The following is a 10,575-nucleotide window of genomic DNA, read 5'->3' as shown; positions in this document are numbered from 1 at the left end:
GTTTAGAAGTAGACATGTTGGTAAGTAGAGTAGGCGATATCCCGCTGCGACACCAATTGTTAAGACATGTGAGTGAACTAAAGAAAACAACTTACCGATTCTCTGGTCGCTGGTATCTCTCTAATTGTAGAAACACAGTCCAACTATAAACAGTCAATACTCCTGGGAAAAAGAAATAACTTCGCAATACCCCTATGAAAATTTACATATCCCGTTTCACTAGCACACATTAAAGAAAACAATCATCAGTCGAGAAATCCAAAATCATCACACGAAAGTTTCTAATCACACTAGTTCAGGTCATTTATGCCCGACAGCACAACAAAAATCACTTTACTGTCACGTGGAAAAAAAAAGGTTAGTTAGGAGGGAACAGGTTTACAGCAGTATAATATATGAAATGAGAGCAGGCAAAGCCTTAACAACACAATTACACAATTACTAAGAAAAAATATTTAATTGTGGATGAAATGACCGGGGATGAAATGACCGATCACCCACTATTCTAGTCTAGTCTGCTGCCTTTTTATGTTTTAATGTCTGGATCTATAATAATAAAGTAGAATTTTCTATAAACTGAGTAGATTGGGCGTAACCAAAATAATTTCTGTAGTAGGGGAATTGGGGTGGGGTAAAAAAATGTCATTTTTGTTATTTTCTTATTCACTTGTTATGAAGAAGAAAATGATCACTCTTACAATAAGTCATTAGCTTTATAAACCAGGACAAGTCTTTTTCATTTCACTTTTTTTTAAATGATCAAATTCTATCTTTTTATTTGATCAATAATCACACAAGCGTTACACTAATGTACGCAAGCGCGACATACACAATTGATAGAAAAAGGCCCTGGACAGATCCTCATTGGAGAGCAAGCATATAGGGTAAGGTTCTGGATTGCAGATGTCCTGTACACACCAGAAGTAGAAAGAATGGGGGAAAATACTGCAGCGTCTGATGACTACAAATGTCCAACCTGGGACTGCAGCTGTGCATCAAGGATTTTAGTTTTTTGAGTCACATGAGAAGCTGGAAGGGAAATGATCGTCTCTCGAGTCGCAGAATGCCACAGACAGACATTTGTAACATTGGCTTATTTATAATGGAGGCTTAGTGACGTAATGGATCCTTGGAAAAGAAAGGATCAATTGAAGACAGCAATGTTATTATCATTATTTATTGATTGTGCTAAACACTTGTATAAAATCAAACTTCATATTTTATTTGAATATTTGACAAGTTATAATTGAACTGAAAGAGAAGACAAATTCGTTTTCCCAGCCGCCAACATAGTCGTAAGACTTGAAGGCTCCAACATGGCTTAATGAAATGGGCCGCCTTTTGATTTCAACGAATGCCAGTAAGGGCTACACACGTTAGTAAGTAACCACTACTCAAACACAGAGCCCAATTATATACCATAGAACACGCAGATCTATATACTCAGGTAAACAGCTCAGGGCTTAACACGATATACAAATAAATAGCTAAAGAAAAAAACACCCTGTTAACTATGATTGAACTATTTCAAAGATGTTTCAAGAACTCGTCCATAGAACATACACCAGAATGAACGAAAACACGTAGAGAAATGTTTCTTTCATACTGCTCGGCCTATCATCAGTTACTCTCACGTCTAAACGAATGGTTTTCTTTTGCACACCTACCAAGTCTGTATACGATTCATAGAATCTAACTTTTAGTCAACTTTCTTGAAGTCCAACTACATTTGCCTTTTTCTATGTTTCCTCAAACAGCCTTCCACATCCTGTTTAGGCTTTATACAAAGCTAATAACTTCAACGTGAATTGTCTTTGTTACAAACTTGTAGACGGCCTCTGTTGATTTGCCTTTTAACATTGGTCGCGTCACTGACAAAGTCACACCTATCTGGCAATTATAACAGTCCCTGTCATAGCCGCCCTGTCATAGCCGCCCTGTCAAAGCCGCCCTGTCATAGCCGCCCTGGCCCTGTCATAGCCGCCCTGTCAAAGCCGCCCTGTCATAGCCGCCCTGTCAAAGCCGCCCTGTCAAAGCCGCCCTGTCAAAGCCGCCCTGTCATAGCCGCCCTGTCATAGCCGCCCTGTCATCACGATCACAACCTGGTTGTCAATAAACTGTAGACGCTGGTAGATGTTGTCGTGCGCATCTTGTAGGGTATTTTCGTTTGAGCACCATAAGGTCTTATTAGTTCTGTTCCTAAGGATGCGCTATATTAGTGTCATTGTTCTCTTGTTGTGTCTTGAGATGAGTCTCTTTGTGTTCTCTTGGTGTGCCTTGAGATTGAGTTATCTGTGTGATGTTCTTCCCCAGTATTGGGTAAGTTAGTTTATTTTACTATCTTCTACATGTCCGTAGATCTAAATTCGTTTCTTTTATAATCGTGAGAATGGCGGTATCAAAGGAGTGTGTATTTTTCTTATCTAGGGACGCAGGCTTGGGACTCTGCTGGAGTCAAGTCTGAGTTGTAGGCTTGGTAGTTGACTATTGCCCGTTGGCGTTGGGTTGGCGTTGTGAGGCCTGATTGAATATGGCACTGAGATTAAGGTGTGCTATAGTCCTTTGAATGTAGTTTGTAATTGCTATTGATATTTATTCATAATGTATGCCTCATAATATCATATATATCATTAACTCATTAAACCTTTGTTGTTATATGCAATATTGTTATTCACTCGTATACGTTAAGATTTGGTTTATTCCTTCCTGGATATTTATTGCATAAATTGATTGCTAGACTGTTAGGGGTGCCCAGGCAGACGAGCCAAGGCTAAATTATAACCCCGGCATAAAGTTAATAAACACTGTTCAGGTGGGGAGCCCGGTGGAGTACATCATACCCTAGATGAGCGCGAGGACAAAACCCACCTGACAGATGTAGCGGTGTGTGTGTGTGTGTGACTAGCCAACATGGGGCAAGGAACAGCGTAATGCGAGTGGTCCACAATAACGACTTTAAAAGGTTGACCATTCAGGAAAGTACGAAAGTTGAATGTGCTCGTAACCGGCGAGTTGAGCATAAGACCGTCTAGAAAGAACTGGCCACAGTCTAGTGCCGTTTCGAACGCTTTCCAGAAGTTCTTAGGGGACCCAGTTTAAAGAAAGTCAGAAATCAAGACAGTACAGGAAGAGACAGAGAGACTAGCGACAGTACAGGAAGAGACAGAGAGCCTAGCGACAGTTCAGGAAGAGACAGAGAGCCTAGCGACAGTTCAGGAAGAGACAGAGAGCCTATCGACAGTTCAGGAAGAGACAGAGAGACTAGCGACAGTTCAGGAAGAGACAGAGAGACTAGCGACAGTTCAGGAAGAGACATAGAGCCTAGCACCAGTACAGGAAGAGACAGAGAGCCTAGCGACAGTACAGGAAGAGACAGAGAGCCTAGCGACAGTTCAGGAAGAGACAGAGAGACTAGCGACAGTTCAGGAAGAGACAGAGAGACTAGCGACAGTTCAGGAAGAGACAGAGAGCCTAGCACCAGTACAGGAAGAGACAGAGAGACTAGCGACAGTTCAGGAAGAGACAGAGAGACTAGCGACAGTTCAGGAAGAGACAGAGAGACTAGCACCAGTACAGGAAGAGACAGAGAGACTAGCGACAGTTCAGGAAGAGACAGAGAGACTAGCACCAGTACAGGAAGAGACAGAGAGACTAGCGACAGTACAGGAAGAGACAGAGAGCCTAGCGACAGTTCAGGAAGAGACAGAGAGACTAGCGACAGTTCAGGAAGAGACAGAGAGACTAGCGACAGTTCAGGAAGAGACAGAGAGCCTAGCGACAGTTCAAGAAGAGACAGAGAGCCTAGCGACAGTTCAGGAAGAGACAGAGAGCCTAGCGACAGTACAGGAAGAGACAGAGAGCCTAGCGACAGTTCAGGAAGAGACAGAGAGACTAGCGACAGTTCAGGAAGAGACAGAGAGACTAGCACCAATACAGGAAGAGACAGAGAGACTAGCGACAGTTCAGGAAGAGACAGAGAGACTAGCGACAGTTCAGGAAGAGACAGAGAGCCTAGCACCAGTACAGGAAGAGACAGAGAGACTAGCGACAGTTCAGGAAGAGACAGAGAGACTAGCGACAGTTCAGGAAGAGACAGAGAGCCTAGCGACAGTTCAGGAAGAGACAGAGAGACTAGCGACAGTTCAGGAAGAGACAGAGAGACTAGCACCAATACAGGAAGAGACAGAGAGACTAGCGACAGTTCAGGAAGAGACAGAGAGACTAGCGACAGTTCAGGAAGAGACAGAGAGACTAGCACCAATACAGGAAGAGACAGAGAGCCTAGCGACAGTTCAGGAAGAGACAGAGAGACTAGCGACAGTTCAGGAAGAGACAGAGAGCCTAGCACCAGTACAGGAAGAGACAGAGAGACTAGCGACAGTTCAGGAAGAGACAGAGAGACTAGCGACAGTTCAGGAAGAGACAGAGAGACTAGCACCAATACAGGAAGAGACAGAGAGACTAGCGACAGTTCAGGAAGAGACAGAGAGACTAGCACCAGTACAGGAAGAGACAGAGAGACTAGCACCAGTACAGGAAGAGACAGAGAGACTAGCGACAGTACAGGAAGAGACAGAGAGACTAGCGACAGTTCAGGAAGAGACAGAGAGACTAGCGACAGTTCAGGAAGAGACAGAGAGACTAGCGACAGTTCAGGAAGAGACAGAGAGCCTAGCGACAGTTCAAGAAGAGACAGAGAGCCTAGCGACAGTTCAGGAAGAGACAGAGAGCCTAGCGACAGTTCAGGAAGAGACAGAGAGCCTAGCACCAGTACAGGAAGAGACAGAGAGACTAGCGACAGTTCAGGAAGAGACAGAGAGACTAGCGACAGTTCAGGAAGAGACAGAGAGCCTAGCGACAGTACAGGAAGAGACAGAGAGTCTAGCGACAGTTCAGGAAGAGACAGAGAGCCTAGCACCAGTTCAGGAAGAGACAGAGAGCCTAGCACCAGTACAGGAAGAGACAGAGAGACTAGCGACAGTTCAGGAAGAGACAGAGAGCCTAGCGACAGTTCAGGAAGAGACAGAGAGCCTAGCACCAGTACAGGAAGAGACAGAGAGACTAGCGACAGTTCAGGAAGAGACAGAGAGACTAGCGACAGTTCAGGAAGAGACAGAGAGACTAGCGACAGTTCAGGAAGAGACAGAGAGCCTAGCACCAGTACAGGAAGAGACAGAGAGACTAGCGACAGTTCAGGAAGAGACAGAGAGCCTAGCGACAGTTCAGGAAGAGACAGAGAGCCTAGCGACAGTTCAGGAAGAGACAGAGAGCCTAGCACCAGTACAGGAAGAGACAGAGAGACTAGCGACAGTTCAGGAAGAGACAGAGAGCCTAGCACCAGTACAGGAAGAGACAGAGAGACTAGCGACAGTTCAGGAAGAGACAGAGAGACTAGCGACAGTTCAGGAAGAGACAGAGAGACTAGCGACAGTTCAGGAAGAGACAGAGAGACTAGCGACAGTTCAGGAAGAGACAGAGAGACTAGCGACAGTACAGGAAGAGACAGAGAGCCTAGCACCAGTTCAGGAAGAGACAGAGACCAGTACAGAGGTTATACAGTTAGTCGTTTTGTGATGTCAACTGTACAATATATTTTATTGTTAACTTATTACACATAATAAAGTATCATGCCATTTGAACGCGGAGCTGTCAACGTCTTGAAATTGTTCTGTCATGTTGACCATTGTTAGCAAAGAGCCAGATCCTAGCAGAATAGAGTGGAGTAATGCGCGGCCGATATGAACATACGGAGACAATAAAGACCTCATTAATCAGGACGCAATAAAAATGTATGAAGAGGTTTATGTTTTGTTAAAAGAAAATGGAAGATCAATAAAAGAGAAAAACCCGCTTGCCATCCGCTGCTAACTGTGAAAAATCTCGAAGAGCAAAACTAGCTTCCAATTAAAATTAAAACTGTATTCTTCGCTAATGGTCTCAGTACCGCCAGTTAGTTGCCCTTTTCTTTTGAGCTACGCTTGAAGTCCTAAAGTGAAAGTCTAATGCTTCCTCCATGTACAAATTAGTTGGTGATCAAAACGTCAACGCTCAGAGAAGTCGATTCTCAAATAACACACAGACACACACACACACACACACAGAGCTTTTCAACACTTCCTTTAGTTTGTACACCGGAGACACCAGAAAGCTTGAGCTATTTATAGTTTCATGTCTGAAAATATTCAGTACCCTGGGAAGTCAGAAATGAATGAGGGTTACTCTTCCATATCTAAATTAAAAAATACATTCAGTCTCACCATACATGCTACTAACACAAGTCTAATCTGTCAAGTTTACTTCATCAATTGTATTCCTTCCTGCGTAATGCTTTGTCCTCCTTGTCTTCATGTGTCTAATGATAACACTGCTAATGTCTATTGTATACTGTAGACACACCTTCAAAATTTGTTAAAAAATAGTTTCTATGAACTTATACAGTCAATCTCAAAAATATAACTTTTTCTTTCTAAGTAGTCAATGACAATGGATTTCGGTCCGTGAAAAAAATCTTTCCTTCCTACGCTATGTAGCCAACAACGCCATTACTAGCTCGAACTGCCTTTTATTCTATTGGTTTAAAAAAGGGTTTATGTGTGTGTGCATAAGATACACATACTTAGCTTTTAATTAAAAGGATACGTTCTCGGAATAGCTCGGAAGCACGCAATAGCCTTCGTTCCTTGGATAAGTTCGATGTTGAAATAGGTTTTCAAATGAAATTTTATCTTAGGAAATATAGATTTGACAGACAAAGGGACAGACGAAGAACAAAAAATATAATAACAGCTTTTCCTAAAGGAAGAAGTCAAAAAAAAACAACAACAACACATTAGCACACAAAAATTGTAAAAAAATCAAACCTTTTTAAAAAAAATCTTGAATTTAAAATCCTCTTTGAATAATCACACTAGGGTGTCAATTAAATTCTGTCAGCCTAAGTGACAATAAATAGAGACTTGAGTGCACAGCGCTACCATATTAAAAAAAGAGCCCTGACTGATTTAGATGTCATCTGTAGGGAACCTTTCACCTTTTTCTTGCATTGAGCTTCAATCTATAGGTAACATTGAGACGTAATCCAGCCCGCACTTTTTTTTTTCTTCCGTAACTTGATCTGCAGCTTTACTGTTTGTGTATATTGTATCAGTAGAGAAACTCAAGCTTCCTAGCTGTTATTATAGAAATAGTTTTATGTAGAACGAATACACAAATTATCTATCTATCTATCTATCTATCTATCTATCTATCTATCTATCTATCTATCTATCTATCTATCTATCTATCTATCTATTCAATCTAATCTATCTATCTATTCAATCTAATCTATCTATCTAATCTAATCTAATCTAATCTAATCTATCTATCTATCTATCTATCTATCTATCTATCTATCTATCTATCTATCTATCTATCTATCTATCTATCTATTCAATCTAATCTATCTATCTAATCTAATCTAATCTATCTATCTATCTATCTATCTATCTATCTATCTATCTATCTATCTATCTATCTATCTATCTATCTATCTATCTATCTAAATCTATCATGAGAAGTTGCGTCTGTCTAGACGTAGAAAACCACAGAAACATTTACTGTGGAGATCATTGAGGTTGTCTCTCATAGAGTTTGTATTCATTTGTTGCTTTCTACTTGATTAGAATGTCAGGGACCCGGGCAAACAAGCCCAAGACTTAACAAACCAATGCTGACAAGTATCCTCCTAGATAACCCTTAACCTTTTTTGACACACCAGCAATTTCATTAAAGCTAAGACAAAATAAGTACATGTATAGATCTATCACTTCATGCTGCATTTTACATCAAGACGTCTCAATACTAACACAAACACAGACCTCCCCCCCCCCACACACACACTACCTGATTCTTAAGTCCTCTTCATATGCAAAATTTTCTGCCTTAGTTTTAACCTTTGACCTATTTGCCAGTATTTTGGACCATTTGATTCGTGATGAACATGTTCGGCTTATCTGAAGTTTGTGAAGTAGGTCAGACTTCTTGATGTACTGAGAGTTGGGACTATTTGTTCAGGCAGGCAAACATTTTGATTTGAAGGCTCCATTCACCAAACTAAACATTGTTTGCCCACATTGACAAACAGATAGTACAACACGTACTGAGTCAAGTGTCAAAGGCAGATCGCGCCTGAGGTGTATTGTGTATAACAAAATCAAAATACTTGTAAGCTGCATCTTCCTTCATGTTCATTACAAGTTTGAAGACAGCTTTAGACTACGTCCTGAGAGATGTTGAGAGACAAGCTGACCAGGATGGAAGGAACTTTAGTTTTACTGAAACCAAGAATGAGAGAATAGAGAAATCAATGACTGAAAGTGAGTAAGAGAGAGACAGAGACAGACAAACAGAGAAAAAAGAAGAGACAGACAGAGAAAGAGAGAGAGAGAAAGACTGAGAGGAAGAGAGATACAATTAAAACAGAAACTTGTTGAGGAAACTTCCCGAAACTGAAAGAAATCGATTTCATTGTAATTAAAGTCCAATTTGAATAGAACTCTCGCTCAGTCAGGACAGCTAGACAAGTTGACATAGGCAGCATCCTTACAAGCGATGGGGATGTCTTTCATGACATCACATGCCTAATAGGGATGACAAGGACCATTATCCAAATTGTACGATCTGTTTGGACAAGCCAAGATATTGGTATTGAGACCAAAATCCGTTTTAGCCACCTTTAGCCACATTTAGCCACATTTAGCTTTTTTTGGATTTTTTACAGATGACTTCTGCATACATCGGCGTTGGGATGGCGATGGTGTTGAAAAGGTGGATTTAACCAAGCTTCTATCCACTGACTCTGTTTGTCTGGTACAGAGCTTCTATCCACTGACTCTGTTTGTCTGATACAGAGCTTCTATCCACTGACTCTGTTGGTCTGGTACAGAGCTTCTATCCACTGACTCTGTTGGTCTGGTACAGAGCTTCTATCCACTGACTCTGTTTGTCTGGTACAGAGCTTCTATCCACTGACTCTGTTTGTCTGGTACAGAGCTTCTATCCACTGACTCTGTTGGTCTGGTACAGAGCTTCTATCCACTGACTCTGTTTGTCTGGTACAGAGCTTCTATCCACTGACTCTGTTTGTCTGGTACAGAGCTTCTATCCACTGACTCTGTTTGTCTGGTACAGAGCTTCTATCCACTGACTCTGTTTGTCTGGTACAGAGCTTCTATCCACTGACTCTGTTTGTCTGGTACAGAGCTTCTATCAACTCACTCTGTTTGTCTGGTCAAAATGTTTCATTCGTTATTTCTACCACTGCCCATTCTCGGATCAAATAATTCGCACAATTATTAATTGTCCATAAGAAGACATGAATCAATTTTAAAAATCTACAAATAAGTTAGGTAATTAATGGTAATTGATTAATGGCGTTGATATCAAAACGGGAAAGAAATACTACACTACTGAGATATATTGCTATATATGTGGAATTCTTCCTTAAGATAATTTTTTTAAAAGTATTTTTATATTTTGCTTGTTTTAAGCATGCATTAAACAAGGACTTTGAATATTTGATGGAATATTTCTGACTACACGCCATTAAGCTAACCATTTCTTCACAATGTTAAAAGAAGTTATTAAATGTACTTGAATCAGGCTATAGAATATGAAATTATATTTGATTCAATTCTTATGTAAATAGTAATACTATAGAATTTAGAACAATCAAATATCTAGCGTTTAGTCTTCAGTTTGGTTTGCATACGTTGACGAATTAATTTTGACTTGATGGAGAGATTTCTAGTCTAAAAAATTTGTTTTAATGTGTTGATAAAATATAATAAGATATAAGACAAGACTCACTGTCAAAAGTCATCCTTCAAGGTACAGTGGAAGAAACACTAAAATAGGTCGTCCAAAGAAAAGCTGGTTGGCCAGTGCTTGTGAAAGTGGTGAGATTTGGTTATGCGACCTGTTACAGTACTCCTACGACGGATGAGAGATGAGTTATCTTCTTTTTCTACTTTGGGTGTTGAAACAAAATCTGTGAAGACTTGCATCCTGGAAATTTTAAGTTTCGGTAACGTGCAATGGCCAACCAAAAACAACGCATTCACTAAATACTTACTGATGTTTATAAATGTCTCCAACCAAGTGGAACAGTCTAGCCCTTACGAGACGCAAGGTAAACTACTTAAAGTACTGAAAAACTCAGGCAACAAATTAACACCGGTGAAAACCTTTAATTAGTCAGGGCAAAACCATGAAGCAGCTGATTCTTGAAATGTGTGTACTTCAAAGTAGAAGTTTAAAATTCATTGAATTGAGAAGTGTTCAAGCGTCCTTGACATTCACAGCCCTTATAGCACTTGAGGTAACGTACCTTTCACTAAGTATTGGTCCTTTGTTGCGCCTTGTTGGACTTGTATACTTCCTTCTAGCCCACAGGCTGTAGCCTTTTGTTTAGCTTGCCACTCTTGGCCCCTTCAATAAGTTACTTACTGTGATGTGATTGAGTTTGTCAACACGGTCTAGACACTATGCAAAATCAAATATTCTTCGACTGAATCCTCCTACAATACCGATACGTGT

General features: G+C 40.7%; 1 protein-coding gene across 4 annotated transcripts in view; it reads right to left on the bottom strand.

Moving 5' to 3' along the window:
• The window catches only part of LOC106070797 (cholinesterase 1-like), a 55,679-nt gene extending 48,533 nt beyond the window's left edge, over positions 1–7,146 (bottom strand). Inside the window, exons 1-2 of one of the 4 annotated variants that reach the window (XM_056036385.1) lie at positions 6,861–7,146; positions 96–162 (exon numbers count right to left, since the gene is read on the bottom strand). The gene's annotated coding sequence lies outside the window, so the exon portion shown is untranslated. The remainder of the gene's footprint in view (positions 1–95; positions 163–6,860) is intronic. The other 3 variants (XM_056036383.1, XM_056036386.1, XM_056036384.1) reach the window with 3 other exon arrangements.
• Positions 7,147–10,575: the final 3,429 nt, after the last annotated feature.

The sequence above is a fragment of the Biomphalaria glabrata genome, chromosome 7 (assembly GCF_947242115.1).
Source record: "Biomphalaria glabrata chromosome 7, xgBioGlab47.1, whole genome shotgun sequence".
Lineage (NCBI taxonomy): Eukaryota > Metazoa > Mollusca > Gastropoda > Planorbidae > Biomphalaria > Biomphalaria glabrata.
The sequence above is the reverse complement of the archived record's forward strand: the minus strand, read 5'-3'. Positions and strand labels throughout refer to the sequence as shown.